At 46.8% G+C, this 24,137-nt stretch overlaps 1 protein-coding gene across 2 annotated transcripts in view; it reads right to left on the reverse strand.

The window, feature by feature from the left end:
• TACC1 (transforming acidic coiled-coil containing protein 1) overlaps window positions 1-4,434 on the reverse strand; it is a 115,507-nt gene extending 111,073 nt beyond the window's left edge. Inside the window, exon 1 of one of the 2 annotated variants that reach the window (XM_044225346.1) lies at window positions 4,338-4,434. The gene's annotated coding sequence lies outside the window, so the exon portion shown is untranslated. The remainder of the gene's footprint in view (window positions 1-4,337) is intronic. The other variant, XM_044225342.1, reaches the window with a different exon arrangement.
• Between the last annotated feature and the right edge of the window lie 19,703 nt (window positions 4,435-24,137).

Consider the following 24,137-nt stretch of genomic DNA (forward strand, 5'->3'; position numbering starts at 1 on the left):
GGCTTTAACCCACTGAGCCACGCAGGCGCCCCATATTTTATTTTATTTTTAAGATTTTATTTATTTATTTGTCAGAGAAGAGAGCACAAGCAGAGGGAGTGGTAGGCAGAGGGATAAGCAGACTCCATGCTGAGCAAGGAGCCCACTGCAAACTCAATCCCAGGACCCTGAGATCATAACGTGAGGGGAGGGCGGACGCTTAACCGACTAAGCCAGCCAGATGTCCCTGAACTAAGATTAATTTTAGACACAGGGTACTGAGGGTATGAGGTGCAGAGCAGGGCTCAGTGGGAAGCCGCAGCTGGGACTTTCTCTCTCTTGACAGAAAGCGACAGAGATCCTTGCAGAAGAGGAGGGAGGAATCCCTGGACCCAGGGCTCTGGGAGAGCATGGAGAGGGGTTAAGACGGCAATCCACTCCAGGTTTCCCCACACCGGGCCCGCCTGATGGAATGCTTGCTTAGATCCAGGCCCACCACGGCGCTCCCCCCATCTCTCACCCCAATATCAGTGCCCTTTGTATCTTCTGCCCGAGTTCTCCAAAATGCCCGAGTGCCGCTCTCAGACCTCCTGTTGTGGCCTTCCGCCCCCTCCATCCTCTTCCAAACATGGCACGTTTCAAACAGACAGAAATGGACTAAGTCAGGGAGATCTTCTAGAACCAAACTGTAAGCTTAAAGCACGAGTTAGTGCCGACCTTAGCGCTTACCAACCGTGTGTGTTTGTGTATATTTTTCCTCCTCTAGACCTTGCGTTCCTCATTTGTAAATGGGAGATAATAAGAGTCCTCACGCGATATGCAGTTTTGAGGATTAAACAAATGAGAAAATGCAGATGAAGCACTTAGCAATAAGGCCTGGCTCCTAGTAAGTGCTCAGTAAATGTCAATTATTAATTTATTTCTTGCCTGCTTTTGCTTCCAGTAAAGGCTGGCAAACTGATGTGCACAACTTTCAAAATCATTGTAAATTTAATAGAGGCTTAAGCCAGGCTCACAGATTTGTTCTTTGAAAAAGCCACAAAATTCTTTTGTAATTCATGATCTCCCTACTGGTTTTTTTAATCTGCTATATTTAGCTCTTAAATTTTGTATCTCAGCTTGAAATCCTAAAGTCATCCTTCCAAAAATACAAGTGGTTTCGCCAATGGCATTTACTTACTGAACAAACAAGCAAATTTGTTTTTGAAATAACAACAGGTCTTGGGGTGCCTGGGTGGCTCAGTGGGTTAAAGCCTCTGCCTTCGGCTCAGGTCATGACCCCAGGGTCCTGGGATCGAGCCCCGCATCGAGTTCTCTGTCCAGCAGGGAGCCTGCTTCCCTTCCTCTCTCTCTGCCTGCCTCTCTGCCTACTTGTGATCTCTGTCTGTCAAGTACCTCTTTAATCTCTGGGAGAACATCTCAGCTCTTTCTCAGAGGTCCGAAGCTATCTCTCAGGGACCCTGGTCCTTTCTCGTTGGGGTCCAGGAACAGCCCTCTCCCCCCGAGCTCACAGCTGAAATTGTTAGTGTCCCTTTTATAGTCTCGAACAGCAGTTAATTATTTCCAGACGGCTGCCCAACTACCTAAGGTTAACCCAAGAACCTCTTTTACATGAAATAACATAATTCGCTGAGTGTTCACTATGTGCCAGACATAGCTCTAAATGCTTTCTGTGAACTAAATCATTTTATCGTAATAATATCTCTGTGAGATAGATACTGTTATTATCATCCCTGTACATGGGATAGCATTGCTTGGGTAATTTGCCTATGATGACCTAGCTAGTACGTGGTAGAAATGGGATGTGAACCCAAGGAGTCTGGCTACAGAGCTGCTCTTTCCCAATTAACCATACCGCCTCTGAGAGAAGAAGTGAAGTTTATTGGTGATATCTCTTGAACAAAACTGACTCCACTCTTTCACAGAAGTACCCTTCCTTCCATGGAACATTCTGTCCTGACCCTGTCATTCTGTTCCCTCCAGTCTTTTCTCTGGGGCATCCTTTGCCGAAACTATGAACAAAACACACCACAAATATCCCTCTTACCTCTGTCAAACAGGGCTGCAAAAATATTCGAGGCAGTGTGGTTCAGACTCGGGATGGGGCTCCAGTCCCACTGTCAGTAGTAACTGGCCGGGTGCCCTTGAACAAGCTGGTTCGTGTCTCTACCTTTAGGTGCCTTATTAGCAGAGTGGGGGGCGTGCCCAACTGCCTTATAGGGCCTTTGTGGGAGATTACACGAGTTAATCCATGTGATGTGCTTGGCACAGTGCCTGGCTCAATCAGTAAGCTGTTGTCATTAAGGAAGACCCATAACAGCTCTTACAATTATTGATCATGCCGTCCATAACTGCGAGCAGGGTCGAGAAGGGCACATTCAGAAAAGACTCAGAGAGCAGCCAGGTTGCAATGCAAGCTCTCGGGAGCTCTGCGCCTTGAGGTCCCTGCACGTGAGGAGGCGCTGCCTGAGATGGAAGGGTTCATCTCCACACCTGGCTGGTGGGCTCCACTGGGTGTCCTGGGGGCAGGAGATGATTGTGAAGTAGGAGGGAATGGGAGGGCCAAGTGAGTGCTTAAGCTGGGAAGGCAGAAATCCCGCTGTGAACAAGGCCATTGCAGAAGCAGTCACTTTCACTCCAGACACGTTACTCGTTCCAGCTTAGTAGTTTTGAGAACGGTTTTCAAAAATTTCTTTCAACTGGGCACCCCAGCATATGTCAGTAAAGTCAGAGCTGCTTTGCTGGACGTGGGAAGAGGAGGCTCCTGGAGCACTCACACGCTCCTGGTTGAACTCCTCCCCCAAAAGGACCCTGGGTCGCTTCTAACAGCAATGATGTTTTCAGACCACGGTTTGAGAAGCATTTTGTTAGAGAAACGAATACATCTACTGCATGAACCTTCCCCTTAGGGAGCTTGGAGTCCAGTGAGCTGGCAGCTACAGTCTGGGACAGGCTGGCATGTAAACTCCTACGTCCCTCGTGGAAGGTGCAAATCCTAGCACGGCACTCTTGTTGGCTCCTACAGAACCTTGAGGCTTTCCAGTTGCACAAGATCTTTCTACATTGATACCAGACACTAGAGAGGTGGGGAAGAGCCTGTTTGCGTTGTTCAATAGCTTCAGTAAAATAATCTAAAACAAACTTACCTCTCACAACACTTCTATGAGGTGGGGTTATTACTATCCCGTTTTACAGATGAGGAGGCCGAGGACATTTAACTTGTCCAGAGCCACCCCACCAGGCACTGCTGGAACCAAGATTCAAACTCGCTCTGCCTGGTTTCAGAGCACCACTGGGGGGACTTGAGACCGAGGCTACCTCAGGGCCGGTCCCATCTCTGCCGTGGACTGGTTGTTTCTCCAACATCAACATCCTCATCTATAAATAACGATGATGACAATGACGCCTACCGCCCTTAGAATGATACCCCGGCACACAGCCAGTGCCCAGCATGACTGTGTTGCTGTCTTGGGATCACCTACTAGTAAGTTATGACTATTTGCTCAATGCCCCTCTCACTGATCTGGCCTGTGAAGACAACAGTGCAAGGCAATACACGTGTGGCTACGGATCTCTACGTGCGGTACAGATAAGTAAAAGGAGTAGGAGTTCAAGCTAAGGGCGTTTGAAATGCCTCATTTATGACAAATGAGGGACAAAGCCATGCTGAGTTCCCGGTGTCAGTCCAATGTCAGCACGTGCAGTGCCAAGGCCAACTTGCCAGCCACCGACTGCCGGCAGCACATCCCTAACAAATCCAGCGCCCCATGCAGCCTCCTGGCCAGACGGGTTTCCTCTGCCACTGTCACCTGGGTCTCCAACTGCACCTGGGCTCTGCCCAGAATCGCACAGCACTGGTGCTCCAGGGCCACCGGGGCATGTGCCACATCTGGAGGGGCAGCTCCAGAGTGTGCCCCTGGTGGTGGTGGGGAGGGAGGAGGACAGGGAGGGAGGAGGACAGAGCCCCGGGAACCAGCAGGACACTTGGTCCGGTCCTGGCATTTCCCGCACCTCTCCGTCAATCTCCCCAGAGCTGAATGTCCCTTGACATTCCAGGGACTCAAAAAGAAAAAACAAAAAATAACACTCCAGAATTCAGGGAACTGTCAGAATTCTGCCACAACACTTTCCATACCAGAACTCAAACAAAACGTGGGCTTCCGGGAGCCCAGGAGTTAAAGTTCAATGTGGAAACAGAGGGAAAAGAAATGTCTGACCTTATGCCTGAGCGTCCACCCACCCACGGCACACACCCATGGGCAAGAGAACGCCCTCAGCCCAAGGCTTAAAGGACAAGTGCCTCCTTTTGCTCAGTAAATGTCAAACGATCGCCAGAATGTCCAGTCCCCCGTGCCTACCTCTCAGGGAGGGGTCCCCAGGGTCGTTTCTCGAGGCCGTTTGCACCACCTGCTACCGCGGAGCCATCATCCCTCCTTGGGAAGCCGGCGCTGCTCAGGGAGGGGTTCCGCGGAAGGAAGGGGAGGGCAGGCACTGAGATCACCGTGGGAAGGGGATGGTCTTCGAACCAAGCACTTGGTCAGAGGGAAAAGGATGTTTTGTAATTTTTGGCTTGAATTTCCAGAGCCAGAACAGGAAATGTCCACTGGGGCTGGGAGCTCCAGGGAGAAATGTGCCGTGATCTCCCTTAGGAGGAGGACTTCCCTGGTCGCCCCGCCTGGAATTTAAAGCTCCGTCTGAATTCTGGTACCCCTTTCCCCCTTACTCTTTCCCTTAGCACATTTTTTTTTTTCTTAATGGAAAGTCAGCTTCGTTCCTAACATGCTGGAAACATTTTCCTCTGCCTAAACTTGGCTCAGGAACACTTTCTCCTTGTGAGAGAATTTCTCCTGTTACAAAGTTCAGTTTAAAAAAAGAAGAAGAAGAAGAAGGCTATTTGTTTTGTGAACAAAAGTTCGCGAAACATTTTTGATGGATTGTTTTTTTCATCTGAAGCTCTGGGTTTCAAGAAATATACACACCCATATACCTCTTGACTGTTTTCCCCTCCCTTGGAATGGAAAAACAACAATAATAACTGGTAAAAAGATTATAGTGAAAATGTCCTTAAACTGTGGGTCTAGGTCAGCCTCCTCTGTGCTCACATCTCTGCCCACAGCTCAGAGCGCAAGGAGTATGGTAAGAGGGTGAATGCTGGTCTCCAGGACCCGCTTTTAGTTCTAGGTCTTTCTATGATGGGGACACAGGAACTAGCTACCTTTCCCAAACAGGGTCCAGTTCCAAGCACACACAACGTCCTCAACCCCTCAGGGATGGGGCTGCAACATTGCTGGTGGTGATTCTTGGAGGCGGTGGGTGGAGGGTGCCTGGGCTGAGAAGCCGTCTAAAGTAAGATTTAGCTGTTGGTAATCGCCCGGAGGGTGGCATGTCTGTGCCTTGTCAAATGCCACCACAAATTGGGAACTTTTAGGGTACTTGTTGACCCTGGTCATAAAACTCGGTAGTTCTCACAGTGCTAATTGGGGATTAGTTCACAAACAGGAAATGAGGACATCCCCTCTGCTCTGCTTATTAAGAGAAGGTGAGTAATAAATTAATAGTGTAAGCCAGATAAGAACAAAATTTTTTTGCCAGTTTGTGAGGTTAGAAAATTTCAGATGTTTTAGAAGTCTCCTTCATTTACAAAGATTATACTGCATACATAATAGGCCGAGGCTAGCAATTTTTAGATTTTCGATTTAATGTATTGAGAACACATTTTTATCTAGGCTGTAAAGCAAGACTGATGTAGGTCAGTTGCTAGCTTGAGTTTTGCACCTAACCTTGAAAGTAATTGAAATGCATTCGTGTTCTGAAATTTAGAGATTCTGTCCTTTCAATATTGGTTTAGTGTGGAGATAATCCCAATCAACAAAATTTGACCCATCATTATTTAACTAGATGCCCAATTTTTTCTAACATACCTTAAGATAATAGTATATGTAATATACTATGCTCCTTCACTTGGTTTTTGTCCCCAAATGATCTCAAAAATCACACTCTGAAAAGACGTAAACAAATTGAGTCTATTTGGTATCTAAACAATAGACAAACTACGTCCTAAAAAGATTGATCATGCCCCCAAAATGAGAGCAAAAGTCTAATTCCCCAGATATGGAGTGTACTGCTTCATGGGTACCACTTGCCACAAGGACAGGGGAATGTTGCCAAGCAGAATTGGTGCGATGGTATTTTTAAAAAATACTTTATTTATTTGAAAGAGAAAGAGAGAGACAGAGAGAGCAGGGCACAGGGGCAGAGGGAGGGAGCAACTCAAGCTGACTCCGCACTGAGCCTGGACCCACACGTGGGGCTCAATCTCATGACACTGAGATCAGACCCAAGCCTAAACGAAGAGTCAGATATATAACCAACGGTGTCCCCAAAGCAACCCCAGTGGGGTGGCATTTCTAATTCTTATCCTGAGATCAAGAGTCACTAGATTAGTCAGACATCTCTTTCCACTTGCTAAACTAACTGATTTGATATGAATGTAGAGAGAGGCATAACAATTTTATGGGCAGCAAAAGACAGAGTTGAAGGTGAAATGAAAACCCAGTCTTTTCAAGGTTAAAAGGTTTCAAAGCTTGACAAGTTTTCACAAAAGGCCAGAGTCTGGATTGGTTTGTAGGTAAGGGACCATACTGAATTTAACCGGCTCCATAGCATTGGTCGGTTAAGTGCCGAGTGTGTGTGCCGCTCTACTGGAGGCCTTCTCAGATGGAAAATGATTTTAACACAACAACTCCATAAGGTATTGTTGCTCTCATTTTACAAAAGGGATCCTCGGGTCCTGAGATGTTTTTTTGCAACTATACTTGGCAGTGTCAAGATTGCTCATGATTTTTTTTTTTAAATTGTTCACGATTAAAGTTTTTTTGTTTTAAAAGATTTTATTTGTTTATTTGACAGACAGAGATCACAAGTAGGCAGAGAAGCAGGCAGAGAGAGAGGAGGAAGCAGGCTCCCTGCTGAGCAGAGAGCCCAATGCGGGGCTCAATCCCAGAACCCTGGGATCAGGACCTGAGCTGAAGGCAGAGGCTTTAACCCACTGAGCCACCCAGGCGCCCCACAATTTAAGTTTTTTGAAGATTCACTTTATTCATGCTGCCTGTCTAGTCCCGCAACTCCCTACCATGTTCCATGTTAGAACTGCAAATAACATTCACTTCTTCGTTCCAGTCAATGAATGTTTAATGAAAATTTATGTACGTAGGACTGGGGCAGGAGATGAAGACCTCAAACTCTGCCCTGGAGATGTTTGTAATCTGGTAGGGGGCAGAAAGGAACATCTCTGTATCATTGGACACAACAGTTCTACTCCTAGGTACATAGCCAAGAGAACTGAACATGTATGTCCACACAAAGACCTATACATGAATATTTCTAGTAGTCCTATGCATCTCAGCTGCTGATGGAAACAAGCCAAATGGTCATTAACTGATGAGTCAGTAAACAACACGGACATGGCCATAACAATACAATATCGGTCATGAGAAGAAATAAGTGCTGATACATGCTACAACATGGGTGAACTTAGAACGTGCTATGCTAAGGGAAAACAACAGGACACAAAACACCATCTATTATATGATTTTATTTATGTGAAATATCCAGAATGAGCAAATCTTCAGAGACAGAGAGGAAGTGGTTGCGGAGGGCTGGGGTCGTGGTGGAGTTGGGGTTGATAGTTAAAACCACAGGGTTTCTTTGGGGGTTGATGAAAAGGTTCTAAAACTGATGGTGGCAACAGGTGCACGACTTTGTGAATATACTAAAAACCATGAATCGTTACATTCTAAACAGGTGAGTTTACAGTACGTGAATGATATCTAAAGAAAGCTATTGTTAAAAAAAAAATACATGTGCCTAAAAAAAAAGAAAAAAGGAAATACATCTGTTTAGTCGACCCCAATTTGCAAAGTGCCATCTGTATTTCACATCCAGTTTCTTATTTCCTTGGCTAACTCACTTCGAGGTTTAGGAGACTCAAGGCAAGAATCCATTCTTACCAGAGCCAATTATTCTGCCTATTATGATTCTTTGACGTGCTTTCTTAGGAACTGATATCCACAAGCTCTTTCCATTCTGTTCTCTACCAAAACTCATATTCAGGCAAGGGTTTTAAAAGTGTAATTACTCTGAGATTTAGGAACTAATTACTGTAGGATTACTGTGTGTGCATTGAACTAATAAGTAAATGTTTGGTTGTCTTGGGCTATTGAAATAAATTCATTACGATTTTTCATCTCTCAAACACCCCTACTTATTCTGAGTACCCTGAAAGGTGCAGGAATTGAAATTATGGCAGAAGAAGCAAGCAAGCAAACAAATGTAGTTGGCAGCTCCAGGTGCTATCATGGGAAATACAGGTGCGATACGGACCCCAGGGGGGCAATGAGTGTGTGGTGTGGGGAATGGCTGGAGCAGCAGGTGTGGTAACAAGGTTCTTTCTCTCCAGAATTCCTGGCAAGTGGGTGAAAGAGGGCTCATTAGTTTTGTAGCTGTCGTTTTGTTTTACTTTTATAATTTTTTTCTTTAGTTTACTAAAGAAAGTGGAGAAAGCCCAGAGTGGAGCCCAAGGTGAGGCTTAAACTATGACCCTGAGATCAAGACCTGAGCTCAGATCAAGAGAGTTGGATGCTTCACTGACTGAGCCACCCAGGTGCCCCGTGTTGTTTTATTTTAATGGATGGGTTATGTAGGGGTAACATAGTAGTGGCTTTCTGGTCCCTGAGATAGGATTTACACTGATACAGAAGAGAAAGACAGTTCAGCTGCTCTTTAGAATCCTGGAGCAGCACAGTCAACTTCACGTCTCTGTGAGGGCCAGGTGTCATTGTTGCATCTGTCCAGTAGATGGAGGCATTGCTGTTCCAGAAAGAAAACTCTTTCCAAACTTGGTATAGGCGCTAAGCTCCAGTTGTGGCTGCCACTTGCTCCTTTCCATCAGGTGGCAGACAGGACAAAACAGCCCAGAATTATGCCAGAGAAAGAGCAGCCCTATCCTAATCTGGACTTCTTACCTTAGTACAGTGACCTTGGGCACGCTGCTTTTTCTCTCTGGACCTCACCTGCCTCATCCAAAAAGTGAGAATTTCCCAGATCCAGAATCTTTTGTCGACATTTCCAAACCCCGATACTCAGAAAACCAGAAGCATTTCATAACTCACTTGGCAGCAAGACCTGACCTAAACTGACCTGTAGTGATGCATTTTCCTACTCAGTGTGAATGTTCTTACATTTCCCTGCAAAAGGGTTTATATATTTCAATTACAAAATGTCCCCCCACCCACTGTGGATTTGATCTAATAAAAGGTACAATATGCAGAATTAGCTTCCTCAAATCTGAAAACAATCAGCGTTCTGCAGCACACCTGACTTTTGACTCAGAGCTCACAGACCTGTGATACTGATTGCAAGGGTGCTGTGGGGATGAAAGGACATGTCTAAAGCAGTGAGGCACAACACTGCGAAGAAGAGTCCTCCGGGGCTCGCCTCCCTTATGCCCCAGCCAGTCAGATGTGGGGTCTAGCAAATAAGAGAAAACTCAAGGAGAAAAACAAGGCAAAGAATCTCTATGATGCATTTGTATCACTCATTCCTATGACAAAGATACCTTTCAGCACCTCCTACGTGCTCGTTCTGAAAAGAGGACACACACATGCGTGTACAGAGACAAGGACGGTGGGTAAGGATGCCAGCAAGGGTGGCCAACTCAGTCACTGCCATGCAAACATTTCTATCATTACAGACTGATTCCTCTTCTATCTTTAAAAAGTCTTCTTTTAAAAGTCAAAGACTTCTGGGTCCCCCTTGTGTTACCTTAAAATCAGAGGATTTCTCGGGGCCAGAAAGGAATTTAGAGGTTAACACCTCAGCTATCCCATCAAAACCTTGCAGGCGTGGTTGATGGGCAACTAGAACGGGAAAGCTCTGATGGTAGCTGGCCAATAAGCCCCAATGAGACCTGGGGACGGGGTGTAAGAAGGTACGCTTGTAAATTTCTCCTACTTGGTTAGTTTCTCCTCTAGCTGTTATCAGTAATGCAAGCACTTCAACAGAAGCAGAACTTCTGTTCCAAATACAAGGTATTTTCTCCTTCCCCATACCCGCCTCTGGGCTTCTCGCCACCGTGCACCCGTTGCTCAAACCAAAGACCTGGACATCATTCTTTCCTAGCCCCATCTCTAACACTCAATCCATTAAAATCGGTCATCCCTGGTCTGACCACTTCTCATGGGGAGAACTCAGGTCAAAGTCGTTGTGGTCTTGCTGGAACTAAAGCTTCAGCTTTCTAATGGAGTGCCTGCCTCCATTCCTATGCTGCTGCCATTCTCTTTTATGGCACCTAGAACCAGCTTCTCCAGCTTAAACCCTTCAGTGGCTTCCCACTGTCACTAGAGGAGGATCTGAACAAGGCCCCTGCCTCCTTCTCCAACCTTACCTTACCTTCCAGGCTGCAGCCATGCTGGCCTTTCTGCCCCTCCAACATGCCAAACGTTCTGCTATTTCAGGGCCTTTGAACATGCGCCTGTCTCCTCCCCAAGATCTTCATACACAGGCCCAGCCCTAACATTAGTGGGGCCCGGGAGAAGGGTACAAATAAATGGGGACCCACACACCACTAAGAGCTGTTATGTAAGGTATGTTCTCTCCTCTTACCATGACAAATGCCTTCATAATGGCAAATTTGAAAAATATGTGTAAACGTATGGTTTTCATGACTGTAAATTAGCAAACTATAAAAGACAATTGAATTTAATTATTATTCTCATATTTGAGTGTTCTGTTGGCTGGCTGGTGATATTTAAATGAGTAACAAAATAGAGGCATACATTATTCATAATTTGTTATATATTTATTCCATAGAAATGCACTCTTTGTTTTCATTTAAGTGAAATCACTAATGTAATCATTTTTAAATAATTTGTGTTCTATTGAGATGAATAATATAAAAGATTTTTAAAATGTTATTGTTCTCAAAGTGTACAAAACTTGAATGTATTATCATTAAAAACGTAGCTGAAGGGGTGCCTGGGATCAAGCCTTGTAAAGGGCTCCCTGCTTTCCCCCTCCCCCTGCTTGTGTTTTCTCTCTTTCCCTTACTTTCTGTCAAATAAATAAATTAAATCTTTTAAAAAATGATAAAAAAAACACAGCTGAAGGTATATATAAAAAGTTAAAAATTAAAATGGTTTTCATAAGCTTTCAAAAAGTTCTCTTTTTCAAACATTCAAAATTATTTAAAAATAAACAAATGCATCTTATAATTAGTAAGTGTGAAATTTTAAAATTAGAATTATTTAAATAGAACTGAAGGATTTTTTGGAAAATTTACCCAATTACATTAAATATTCTTATTAAATATATGATTCTCCTTTTAGTGTTCGGGTAAAGAATTGGTATGCTTCAAGCATCTTGCTAGACAAACATATATAGGAATTTAAGAGAAATATGAATTATTCAACATTGTAAAACGTTCTTCCCAAACCGTGTGCAAAAGTTGCAAATACTACTGTAATCCATGAGCATCTCCAAACACAAAGAAGAGAAGAAAAAAAAAAGAGAGAGAGAGAGAGATGCTCAGAAACTCGGAAACAATTTTTTTTTTTAAGATTCTTAAAATTTATTTGAGAGAGAGAGAGAGAGACAACCTGAGTGGGAGGGGCAGAGGGAGAGGGACAAAGAGAATTTCAACCAGACTCCACGCTGAGCGCAGCGAGGCTCAGTGCCAGGATCCCCAGATCATGACCTGAGCTGAAACCAAGAGTCAGTCATCCAACCAACTGTGCCACCTAGGCACCCCTGGGAAAGAATTCCTTACGAAACAATCTATTGCACTGATGCTATCTGAGAAACAGGGCTTAACGAATTAATTTCTCTTTCTCTTACCTAAGCATCGGCATGCTTACTCTCTCTGAATTAGTTTGCATGTGGGGACGGAGCAGGAAAAGCATGTCCCTGGGGTCCCGCGTTAAGTAAAGAGAGTGATTTGGCTCCTCACAGCAGGAGACGCAGGGCAGGGGCCCTCACTGCCATACTCCAAGGGTAACGGTGTTCACAAGATCTCTTCCTTCTAGCTGGTCCCTGCTCCTAACCTGGGAAGTCCCCACAGCGTGAATGGGGCTGAGAGGTTAGGAGGTCTGCCCGTGTGAGAGCTGGGGCCTGAAGCCAGGCCTCCTAACCCTAGAATTAGGGTTCTTTCCTGTATACCGCTAGAGGGAAGAAGGGGCTTGGAGGGCTCGGCCCACCGCAGGGAACCAGAAGCCCCGCCGAGCCGCCCTGCGCATTTCTTCCCCGAGGGGGCAGTGGCTGCACACGCATGGGCGTCTGCGCGCGCCGGCCCGGCCCAGGAAGGTGGCGGTGAGCGCCCGCATCTTCATCTTCGCGCAGATCCGAAGCCCCGCGGGACCTGCCGATCGCACGGAGGCAGCAGTGCTGGCTCTGGAGATGTCAGCTCTGTGTGTGTTCCCGGAAAGGATGGATTCCTCGCGTCTTTGTCCCAGTCGAAAGTTAGAACTGAAAGCCAGCGCGTCTCTGTTGCTTTTTGCTTTCCAGATCCCTGATGGCCGCGGGTTCTCGATCCCCACGACGCTCACAGGTCGGACTGGAAACGCTCTGCTGGGGAGGGGCTGTCCTGGGCATCGTAGCACGTTTAACAGCGTCCTCGACGTCTGCACCCCGGTCGCCCGCAGGACTCCCACGTCTCCCTGCCCCCTCCCCCCCACGGCCGTGAAAATGTCTACTGACCTCACCAAATGCCCCCGGAGAAGGGAGCGGTGAAGTCACCCGATCACCCTGGTTTGAGAACCCCTGAGTCGTTATAAAACACAAACCCAGCCTGCCGGTGGGCTGGACACCAGGGGGTCCGGTTGTGAGCTGTGCTTGGGAGACGGCTGAGCGGGAATTCACAAACGTTCTCAGCCTAGGATCTCGCGATTTCCGTGGAAACTTTTCTTCCAACGACATTTAATTTTTTTTTTTTTTTATCATCTCCAAATGGCAAATCATTCTCAAATTAAGTGGTGTTTATCCTCCTGGCTACGAACTGTCAAAGGAGTGCCGGGGATTTGGGGGGTGGGGGTGGTGGTGGTTGTTTTGTCTGCACAGCTCTTAGTCCCCCGGGAGTCCTGTATCTGCCTTTTGCTGTGGCCGCTCCTCGCTTGGCCTCCCCTCCACCAGACAGGCTTCATAACTGGCAATCATCATATCGCGGGGCAAAGCGGTCGGCAGCCACCCCCGCACCCGGGAGTCAGACGCTGCGCGGAGCCTGTGCTCTCTGGAACCACGGCTTCTTTTGTTCTGTCAGGCAGACTGCCTTTCTGTCTCTTGGCTCTCCCCGAATGAAGAGAATCTTGAAACGTCGTGCGGCTGCAAATGGCTTCGTCTAAGCTAGAAGGGCCCGTAAACAGGAAGTCCACAGCAAAGGAGAAATAAAAGTGATCAATTATGCTGTTAGAACGATTGCAATGCCACCCCACCCCCACCCCCAGGCATCTTTGGGCAGAGCCGGGCAGCATGAATCGGGCTGTATACAGCTCCCCCCGCCCCCCCTCACCCGAGCCCACGGGCAGGGAGACCCGCAGGGAGCCAGTGAGGGCTGTGGGCACCGCACCACTCTGACAGCCAGAGATCTGCAGGAGAACCAGCCCAATGCGACCCACATGAGGCGGAAATGGTCACAGCCAAGTTGCAGAACTTACATGACAATTTTTGATCCTTTCCTGGCCTCGGATGAAAGGCTGCTCGTGGGAGCACCATGGCCCTGGCATCCCGTCCCATCTGGCCGCTTTCCTTGCACTCTGGACTTGCACGTTCAGAAAGAGACGACCCACCGTGTTCTTAGGGCACGAGGGAATTGAGACTCCAACTGTGCCTCAGAATCTGCTTTTGGGGACCCTGGCTGCTCTTCTCAGTTGCCACCTAGCCCCTCTGGCTTCTGTGCCCGGCATCTCGACCCGGTGCTTCCTCTCCAGAACCGAATCACTGCCTCTCCAGTGTAGACCCTGATCCGCCCTCCCAGGACTCTTTCCTGAAAGCAGCATCATAGAAAATTTGGGGGATGATAGAGAGACTTGTTTGATGTCAGTCTTAACCGGAAGGGATGCCTCCCAAAACTGAGAGAGAAAAAAGTGAAATGGAGAGATATCACGGGGCTGGTGTCTTATTTCACAAGGAAGATCAGATTGTGCAGACCGGGAGGTTTTGGGGGGGTGGGCAGAGGGAGGATGTAGGAGGTAGCAAACTAGTTTGAAGTCAAAGGTTAAGAAACATTTTAAAGCCAGTTTCTAAAGCTTCCTGGGGGAAGCAGGTATGCATATTGGTAGACCACTCTGATTAAAAAGTAACCCTCTCTTCAGTGGCTGTCCCTCAGGTCCCCTTACTCTGTCACAAGCTGTTCTGCAAATGCAAGCATGGAAAGGGCCAGGGTTGTCTCCCTACCAGCGGTTCCACTGTGGAGAGTGGGGACACTTTGAAGGAGTCCCCTGAGAAGTCTCATTTTCTGCATGAGGTGAACCAACAGGATGATGGCGGAGCTCTGCCCTCAGTGTTCCTGAACTAGGCTCATAAGCAAGTCGTTTTCCAACTGTTGACACCCTTGTGACCAGACCAGAGACTAGAGATCCTTACCAGGTGTGGAAAGGTGGTTGGTCTCCAGCTTCTGGTTCAGCAAAGGCCCCCCTTCCTGGAGACGCTCTTGCCATCTGGGCACTGGGCTGCTGTATCAGAACCTCTGTCAGGAAACACCCACTGTGGCTCTCTCTGCCCACTGTCCACGGACAGGCCCCAAGGAGGAGCTCATGAAACCCCCCCGCCCAGCCTCAGACTTCTCAGTTTTTTTTTTATTATTTTTTTTTTATTTTTTTAAAGATTTTATTTTATTTATTTGAGAGAGAGAGACAGTGAGAGAGAGCACGAGCGAGGAGAAGGTCAGAGAGCAAAGCAGACTCCCCATGGAGCTGGGAGCCTGATGTGGGACTCGATCCTGGGACTCCAGGATCACGCCCTGAGCTGAAGGCAGTCGTCCAACCAACTGCGCCACCCAGGCGTCCCTAGACTTCTCAGTTTGATCAGCCTCTGTGTGAGTGTCTGTCTTCTCCTTAAGCAGACCCAACAGGAATCAAGCAATCACAAACACATACCTTTGCCACAACTTGGACTTGGGTAGCAGGACACATATTCTGTTGTGGTGGGGAAGGTCTCTCAGTAGAGCCTCCATTTCCCAGATAAATAGGTACCACGACTTGACCCAGCCAGTCAGCATGGACAACAGATGAATGAGCGGACAAGAACGTCTGCCATGTGTCCAGGCTGTGTCAGGTCCTGTCGGTCATATTAAAGAGGCCAAAACAGTCCTGGCTTCTGGAAGGCTGTGTTCTAGTTCCACACACAAGACTAACAAACGTGCAAGGCTGAGACCCTAATAGAAGGCCCACAGTGAGATCGAGCTTGAGACTTCAGTAAAGAATACCTCACACTGCTGTTGAATTTGTCCTGCATCACCCTGTGACTTAGAAACCCCTCCAGAGTAGGAAGCACAACTTACTTTTCTTAGGGTCTCGTCACATACACACACACAGACACTCACACAGCTTCTAGAACAGTGCCGTATACACAGTTACCTTCCCATTATGCTGTTACTGAATGCTCCAGTTAAGTGTGATTGTGTAGAACAGAATATGATCGCAGCGGGGGTTTGTGTAAGGGAGCAATCTGGGTGGGCAAGAGGAGCTAGAGAGGGGAGACTTCACTGGAGATGCAAGAGGCAACTGACAGTAAAGTTGCTCTGGTTCTTTTTTTTTTTTTTTTTCCTTTTGAAAGTAATGATTAAAGATAACATTTAAAAATTATAAAAGTATACATATTCATTTTGGAAAATTTGTAAAAATAAAAACATTAAGCAGAATATTTAAATCACAGATAATTTGACTCCCAGACAGTGTAAACAGACAGGATATATAATTATAAACTTGTGACAAGCACTAGGAAGGCATGGATGCATAAAAGAAAAATGGAAGACCCGATCTAGAGTAGGGCGGTCTCTCTGCAGCTGGGACATTTATGCTGGGACTGAAGGGTGGGCAGGGGTTGGACAGGTGAAGAGATGAGCGAGAGCATAAGAGGCAGGTGTGTGTAAGGGAATATAGTTTTTAAAAAGGTAAATCAGGGGCCCCTGGGTGGCTCAGTTGATTAAGCATCTGCCTTCAACTCAGATCATGATCTCGGGGTCCTGGGATTGAGCCCTGAGTCGGGCTCCCTGCAGGGAGCCTGTTTCTTCCTCTCCCTCTGCCCTCTTCCCCCTACACATGCACATGTGTGCTCTCTCTCAAATAAGCAAATAAAATCTTGGGGCACCTAGGTGGCTCAGTCGTTAAGCATCTCCCTTTGGCTCAGGTCATGATCCCAGGGTCCTGGGATCGAATCCCACATCAGGCTCCCTGCTCAGTGGGAAGCCTGCTTCTTCCTCTTCCAATCCCCCTGCTTGTGTTCCCTCTCTTGCTGTGTCTCTCTCTGTCAAATGAATAAATAAAATCTTTTTAAAAAATTAAAAATACATAAAAAGGTAAATCAAACAAATACAAAATGAACATGTGCCAAAGATTATTTTTAACTCATTCATTAATGAGGGAGCCATTAAGATGTTACAACTGTTCCACAAGAGAATTCCAAGTATATAGACATAGATGTGCCAAACTGGGTGGAGAAAAACCAGCTGCCCTTCCCCTGGACGGAATTTACTGGCACATTTGCACTGCCCTCAGTTATCTACAGTTTCCAGAGTTGTAAACTAGCTCACAGAAAGTGAAAGAGGGAGATAGCCAGAACGGGGAAGCTAATCAGGACACCCACGAATTTTTTTCTCTCTTTTCAAAGACTTTCACAGTTTTTCCTGACATGTGCAAATGCCCTGGGGAAGAAAAGAGGTTACTAGAACTGAAAGAAGAGGAATGTTGCTGGGATGTAATGAGCAAGGAGGAGAGTGGGTTGAGATGGGGGTCATGGCGTACTTTCCAGTTTATAGCCTCCTTTTTTCATTTAACCATATAGGGTGAATGTTTCTCCATATCATCCAATATCCATCTGAAGCATGATTCTTTTTTTTCTTTTAGGTTTATTTATTTACTTAAGTAATCTTCACAACACAGGATGGGGCTCGAACTCATGACACTGAGATGAAGAGTAGCCAGCCAGGTGCCCTTAAAGCATGATTCTTTTTTTTTTTTTTTAAATCAAAGATTTTGTTTATTTATTTGTCAGAGAGAGTGTGTATATAAGCAAGCACAGGCAGACGGAGAAGCAGGCTCCCTGCCGAGCAAGGAGCCCAATGTGGGACTCTATCCCAGGACGCCGGGATCATGACCTGAGCCGAAGGTAGCAGCTTAACCAACTGAGCCACCCAGGCGTCCCCAAAGCATGATTCTTAATGGCAGCCCCATGTTCCCTGGCAGTGGACTCATCATAATGTATTTACCAACCATCATTCCTTGGCCACTTAAGTTGTTCTCACTTAATATTCTTGTGTGTGAATCTTTGTTCTCACATATCTCAGATTACTTCCTTAGAACAGATTTTTTTTTAAAAGATCATGTTGCTTTAAGATTTATTTATTTATTTTAGAGAGAGAGAGAGACAGAGAGAGAGAGAGAGACTGAGAGCCAATGAGGTGTGGGGCAGAACGAGAGGGAGAAGGGGAGAAGCAGACTCCCCATTAAGTTGGGGAGCCCAACCTGGGGCTTGATCCCAGGATCCTGAGATCACGATCTGAGCTGAAATCTAGAGTTGGATTCTTAACTGACTGAGCCACCCAGGCGCCCCTCAGTGGAATGTTTTAGGAAAATAGTGGGGCGAGGGGAGGTAGAAGCTCTGAGATGAGTTAGAAGGCCCACGTAACAAGGGGATGTGACGTGGGAGGAGACTGAAAAAGGGCAAGAGGAAGGAAGGGGAGACAGGGTCGGAGTGAGAGGCGTTTAGAAGCAGCAGCAAACAGGTCTGGGTGTGCAGAATGGAAATGGGGGAGGAGTAGGCTTTGGGCTTGCATTTGCCTTGGACACCTTTTGGAAATGGGCACGTTTGGAAGAGGAACTGATTTGAGGGCTGTGGGGGTGTGGAATAACCAGAGGAGCATTTGGGAGTACAGGGGCAGGGTCTGGGCTGGAAAGGCAAATCTGAGAGTCACAGAGAGATCTGCCGGTTGAAACCAGGAGCTAGAGGATGCCCAAGTGAAAGGAGCCCTGGCAGAACCCTCACAATCAGGGTGGGCTTGAGGACCCAGCAGCTAAGCAAGCAGGAAAGAAGAAGGTAGGGAAGACTGTGCGGGAGGCGAGTAACTAACAACATTAAATTTTGCCACGAGGTCACAAAGGATGAGGGCTGAGGAAGAAAACCATTGTGTTTGGGTTGAAGAAAGTCATCATGACCTTGACAAGAGAGGTTTCAATAGAATTGTGGGGGCGGAAGTCCGCGGTTAAGGGAATAGGAGATGGAGGCATTGAGTGTCGGCCACAATGTGGAGGATTTTGGCAACAAAAGGGATACGAAAGTCTGGAAATTAGCTAGAAAGGGGGAGAGTCCGGCATTATTGTGTGTGAGTATGTGTCTTGTTCATGTTCCAACCCAGCAGCTTCCGTCTGCCTTCCCACACCCCCCACAACAGTTTCCGCTGCTTATTTTTCAATCCTAAGTATTTTTTCAACCTCAGACGATATTATGTGGCTTCATGCGACAAGTACTTAGCATAGAGCCGGTGCATAGTAAGTGCTCACTAAGTTAGCTATTGTTACTAGTTTTATTAGGAGTCTTAGGAACAAAATATGCAAACAAAAAGGAAGGATGGCTCGTCGGGGAGGGGTCGAGTGAGGGTGAGGTTACGGAGGGGTCGCTGTCCTTAGCCGTGCAACCTTGGAAACATTAGAAGCCCTTTTTCTTTTTGTGGCCTTCATTCTAGATCTCTTGTTGGCTTAATTCAGACACTGTTTCTGTAGAAGATGGCCTAAAGGAGTCTGCCTTTGGTCAGTCTGTGTGTAGCTTTGCCACTCTTCTCAAGGATTTCTTCTGCGTTCGAATTCGTTGCTGTGGGCTCAGTCGGAGCTGTAGGTCTGGCCCTGCCCCCGGAACAGTGGCAGAGAACATCGGAGAACTCCCTAGGGGACAAGATTGGGGAAGAGAATGTGCAGAGGGGAAATAAGCCAACACCAAATGTGTGAGCAGGTTGCAGCGAGTACAAGTGAGGGACAGAAGAGCCCCCAAAGCCCACGTCTTCAGCAGTGAACTGAGCGATGTCATGGCTAGTCCTCAACAGGGAGGATCTGAGCCAGAGCTAAAGCCCAGAGAATTCGGTTTTCAGGTGAAGGTGTAGGAACAGTGTGGGCTGAGGAGCAATGAGGCCAGTCTGGCTTTCCTGTCAGCTTTCCTGTCATAGGCTGGCAGACTCAATCCACCCTGCGGCAGGGCTGTGGGGAGAAGCTACAGTTTCTTTATTTTGTCTGTAACTTTGTTGGTCTTCCTCCTCAGTCCTCCTCACCCACTGCTTAGAAGGCAGAAAAAGTTACTAACTGTCCAACTTAGGGTTGTTTTTTTTTTTTTTTAAGATTTTATTTATTTATTTGACAGAGAGAGATGCAGTGAGAGAGGGGACACAAGCAGGGGTAAGTGGGAAAGGGAGAAGAAAGCTTCCATCTGACCAGGGAGCCTGATGTAGGGCTTGATCCTAGGACCCTGGGATCATGACCTGAGCCAAAGGCAGATGCTTAATGACTGAGCCACCCAGGCACCCCCAACTTAGTTTAAAGCTTCCATAATTTCAACAGTCCCCTCTGAGTAGAATTCAGTCCTTGTGGATAAAAACACCCTCCGTCCTACATCTCACCCTAAGACAGCGTCTGAGTCACAGAGGAAAAGCCCGGTATGGCTCGAAAGAAGGAGGGCCTTAGAGGGCGTCCTCAGCATCCTGGGGGGTCCCTTGAACATTCCTGTGTCTTCCTGGTGGCTACTTGCTCCGAGGGCCTTCTCGGGGGAAGGGAGGGCTGCTCATTACGTGATCTGGCCTCTCTTGGCTTGACCAGCGCACTCCCAAATAAGTTGACTTGGCTCTCCTGTTGCCTGCCGCGTGCCCCTCAGAGGACAGTCTGTGACTGCCCTTTGCTTCCAGTGCCAAGATTCAGCTCTGCTGCCCTGGCTACGGGGCACCATCCCAGTGATAATAACTCTTGTCTTTCTCTCAGCAACATTGCTGGTTGCATTCCTTTTCAGTAGTAGAGGCCGTAGTGTTACAAAACTTGACCGTCTCACTGCTTGATTTTATAACTGGGCTAAGTGTCAGCCTGGGGGTAGGGGTGGGTGTGGCAGGGGAAACTTGCTCTTAAGGCTACCCACTGAATGAGACACGAGCCCCCGGAGCTCCCCCATGTGGAACGATGCTTCGGACCCAATCTTTCGAGCGGACCGGTTACACTGGTATTTGGGGGACACGGCTGGTTTCAGCCAGGCCTGCCAACCTGAGAGTCTTTTATTTCAAACCCTCTCAATTCTGTGCTCAATGAGTATGGAAAGTGTTGCATGTGGAAATTGCTTGGGCGACTGGCGGAAACATTGCCAAAAGAGAAACTTTCCAGTTCTTAGCTTTCAAAGTGTGCACTGTGCCACATGTCATGAGGTAATACAGAGTCTCTGAACAGGGGCGCCACAGCCAATGAAAGCCATGACGTGACCGTCACCAAATGCAGTTCTGGTCACTAATCAGAGGCAAAGCAATTGCTGAGAGAGAGAGCAAAAGACCAGGCATCGAAGAATCGAAGGGGCCCAAAATGGAGAGAAGCTGCCCCTGGGCCCCGAACTTCATTTTGTTTAGGAGGAGAAAACCTGCTCGAAAGCGTTCCTGAGGCAGCAGTGTTAACGTTAACAGATACCATCTGGAAATCAACAAAACTCAGATTTTGTTTTTTACAGATTGGCTCTGAAAACCAGTTCTAGCCAGGGACTCTCAAACCTCAGAAGTCTCCAATGGGGCACCAAGATATAAACAACCATTTAGCAAAATCCGCAGTCCCAGTGACAGATGAAGGCTGTCATCTGTCTTGTCCTCTTTATTGAAGTCAAGACATGAGGTCAGATGTGACCAAGAGTGTGGAGATGTGATAGTCTGCGGTGCTGCATTTTAAATAAGTTTTAATACGTGGAGCCCAGCCTCACAGGCAAGATTTACCTTCAAGACTTCATTCCCCTCCAAATATCTAGGGCCCTCATTCTGGCCGCCACAGATTTCTGTTCTTGAAAAAAAATGATTCACTAGTCTTTTTGTGGGGAGGTCAGATTTTATTTATTTATTTATTTATTTATTTGTCAGAGAGAGAGAGACAGAGAGTACAGAGAGGGAGAAGCAGGCTCCCCGCTGAGCAGGGAGTCTGATGCAGGACTCAATCCCAGGACCCTGGGATCATGATGCTAGTAAGGTGAAGGCAGCTGCTTTAACCAACAGAGCCAATCAGGCATCCCTTGGAGTCATTAATCTTTTCCTCAATTACCTTATTGTCTCGCCATATTGACATTTAATGGGGCTTTTAGGAGATACAGGTGTTCCTGCTTTTAGAACATTCACCTCATACCACCTTGCTTTTAGGAAAAAGACCTGTTCCCACCAAGTGAAAAAAATCCAGAGCATCTTTGCTTTTGTTAATGAAGGTGGAAAGTGAAATAATAAATAACATTGAGTGTGTGTTCTGCAGTAAGCCGTTAGAGGCAGTGCCCGCCTGAGCAAGGAGAGCCGCCCCACTCAGCGCCTTCCCCAGGGGTCACACTGAACATCTCAACATCAAGAAGCCAGAGTTCGAACTATGTCTATGAACATCTGGGCTTATCTTGATTTAATTTGTACATTCATTACCTAAATGTGTCCTCAGGTATCAGAAGAGCCCAAGATAGGTTCTTTTCAGGGTCTGGGAATGTTCAAATTTACCTACGGTGATTGGATTTTTTTGGGGGGGGGGTTGGATTTTATTTGTGATTTTTTTTTTTTTTTTTTTGCTTTACACCATTTCAGCTTACAAAAGTTTTCATAGGAACACTCTACTTTAAGATATGAGGGGAGGGGGAATACCTGTAACCTCTAAAAGAACTGTCTGAATTGTGGCCATTTCAGACAACAGCCTGGTGGGCTTGGAGGGGCGAGAGATAAATCTTGGGAGTCGGGACACCTCTCAAGTCACCACACGGCACAGTTGCCTGCGCATGCGCATTCCCTGGTCTGAGGCTGGAGGTAACTCCCTCTGGTGGGGCCTCTCATCACCTTGCATATCCTGGCTGTTGCGAGCAGGGATATCTGTGACAGTCTCCCACAAACGACCCTATGTTGTTGGTGGAGAGCAACGAGTGCAGGTTTCCCTGGGTAACTGGGCGAAAAACAGGCCTCGTGCATAACTCCCTGCCTGTGGGTGGCTACTTCCAAAGGAACATCCCGGGCAGAAGACCTCAGCTTCTCAGAGAGCCTCCATGCCTGGTTCCTCTCTCCGGGCCTGCCCTGAACTGGGATTCAGCAGGACCTCAGTTCCATGGCTGCCCAGATGCCCTTTGGAGCTTCCTGCTGCTTCCCATTGGGCTGTGGGTCATTCCTGTGCTAGGGAAGGTCACAGACTTGTTAATTGGACGGAAAGCAAAGACAGACAGGATACAAATTTTCCTAGAAGGACACCAGCAAGTGTGATGTCAGTACCATTTTCAACTTTTAGCGGTGATTATGGCCACCACCCTTTCCTGCTTCCTGAGGACAACAGTTCAATATGACTTCCTGCACAATTAAAGTGGACAGCTTAGATCGAGCCAAGGTTGGCGGGGGTGTGGGGTGTGGGGGGGTGTGGAGGCCTCAGACGGACAATACATGAACTTTTTTTCATTTGACACTCAGGGGGGTGCTCAGGCAAAACCACAACTGGGAGCACACATGATTTCCTGGTTTTATTTTTATTTGTAGGTGAGGTATATTTGCATGAAATTTTATTTTTGGCAAGCTCTTTTACATCCACAATCTCATTTGTGCCTTACCAGAATCATCTGAGGTAGGTGAGGTGGGGATTAATGTTTCCCTTTGATAAAAAGAGTATCTGAAGCTCAGCGAGCTTCCATAGGTAGTAGTGAAAAAGGAGGACTATTCCCAGGTTTCCTGACTCCTCGACCCTATTCCTATCGTATCAAATCACCATTCATTACAACCCAGACAGAGCTGTAGCTTGGCCAAATCCTATCAAATATGCTCAAATAGACCTGGGCTTTTATTTATTTGAGAGAGTGAAAGCACGAGAAAGAGCATGAGGGGAGGGGAGGGGCAGAGGGAGAAGCAGACTCCTGCTGAGCTGGGAGCCCGATGAGGAGATCCATCCCAGGACCATGGTGGGATCATGACCTGAACCACAGACGCTTAATTGACTGAGCCACCCAGGTGCTCCCTTAGAGGAAATGTTTTAAAAGACAGGAGGCAGAAGCTGCCAGTCTCTTAAGGCCTAGAGCAAGAAAATACCAATGTGTCACTTCCATCATATTCTACTGGTAAAAGCTATTCAGGAGTCCATTCAAGAGTCAAGGAAAAAGGCATAGAACCTATCTCTCAGTGAATGGTCTGTCAAAGAAATTATGGCCATCTTAATTTTAAAATTTCTTTCTCTTTTTTTTGTGACTGGCTTTGTAAATACGTATTCTGTCACTCAAGAATGGAAAACTTACATGTTCAGTTTCACAGCAAGAAAATATGGTTTTTAGGGACACCTGGGGGGCTCAGTCAGTTGAGAGGCTGGCTTTGGCTCAGGTCATGATCCTGGAGTCCTGGGATCGAGCCCCACATTGGGGGCCCTTGCTCAGTGGGCAATCTGCTTCTCTCTCTGCCTGTGGCTTCCCCCTGCTTGTGCTCTCTCTCTCTCTGACAAATAAATTAATAAAATCTTTTAAAAATATGGTTTTTAAAATTAGATGCCATTTTAAAAAGAAGTATCAGTTTAGCCTACTTTTTAAAATTTCTTATTGAAGTATCATTGACATAAAATATTACATTGGTTTCAGGTATACAACATAGTGATTCCACAATTACATACATACATTATGAATTGCTTATAAGTTTAGTTGCCATCTGTCACCTTATAAAATTATTACAATATTATTAGCTATATTTGTTATGC

Source organism: Neovison vison, chromosome 11 (assembly GCF_020171115.1).
Source record: "Neovison vison isolate M4711 chromosome 11, ASM_NN_V1, whole genome shotgun sequence".
In the NCBI taxonomy this organism is placed as follows: Eukaryota; Metazoa; Chordata; class Mammalia; order Carnivora; family Mustelidae; genus Neogale; species Neogale vison.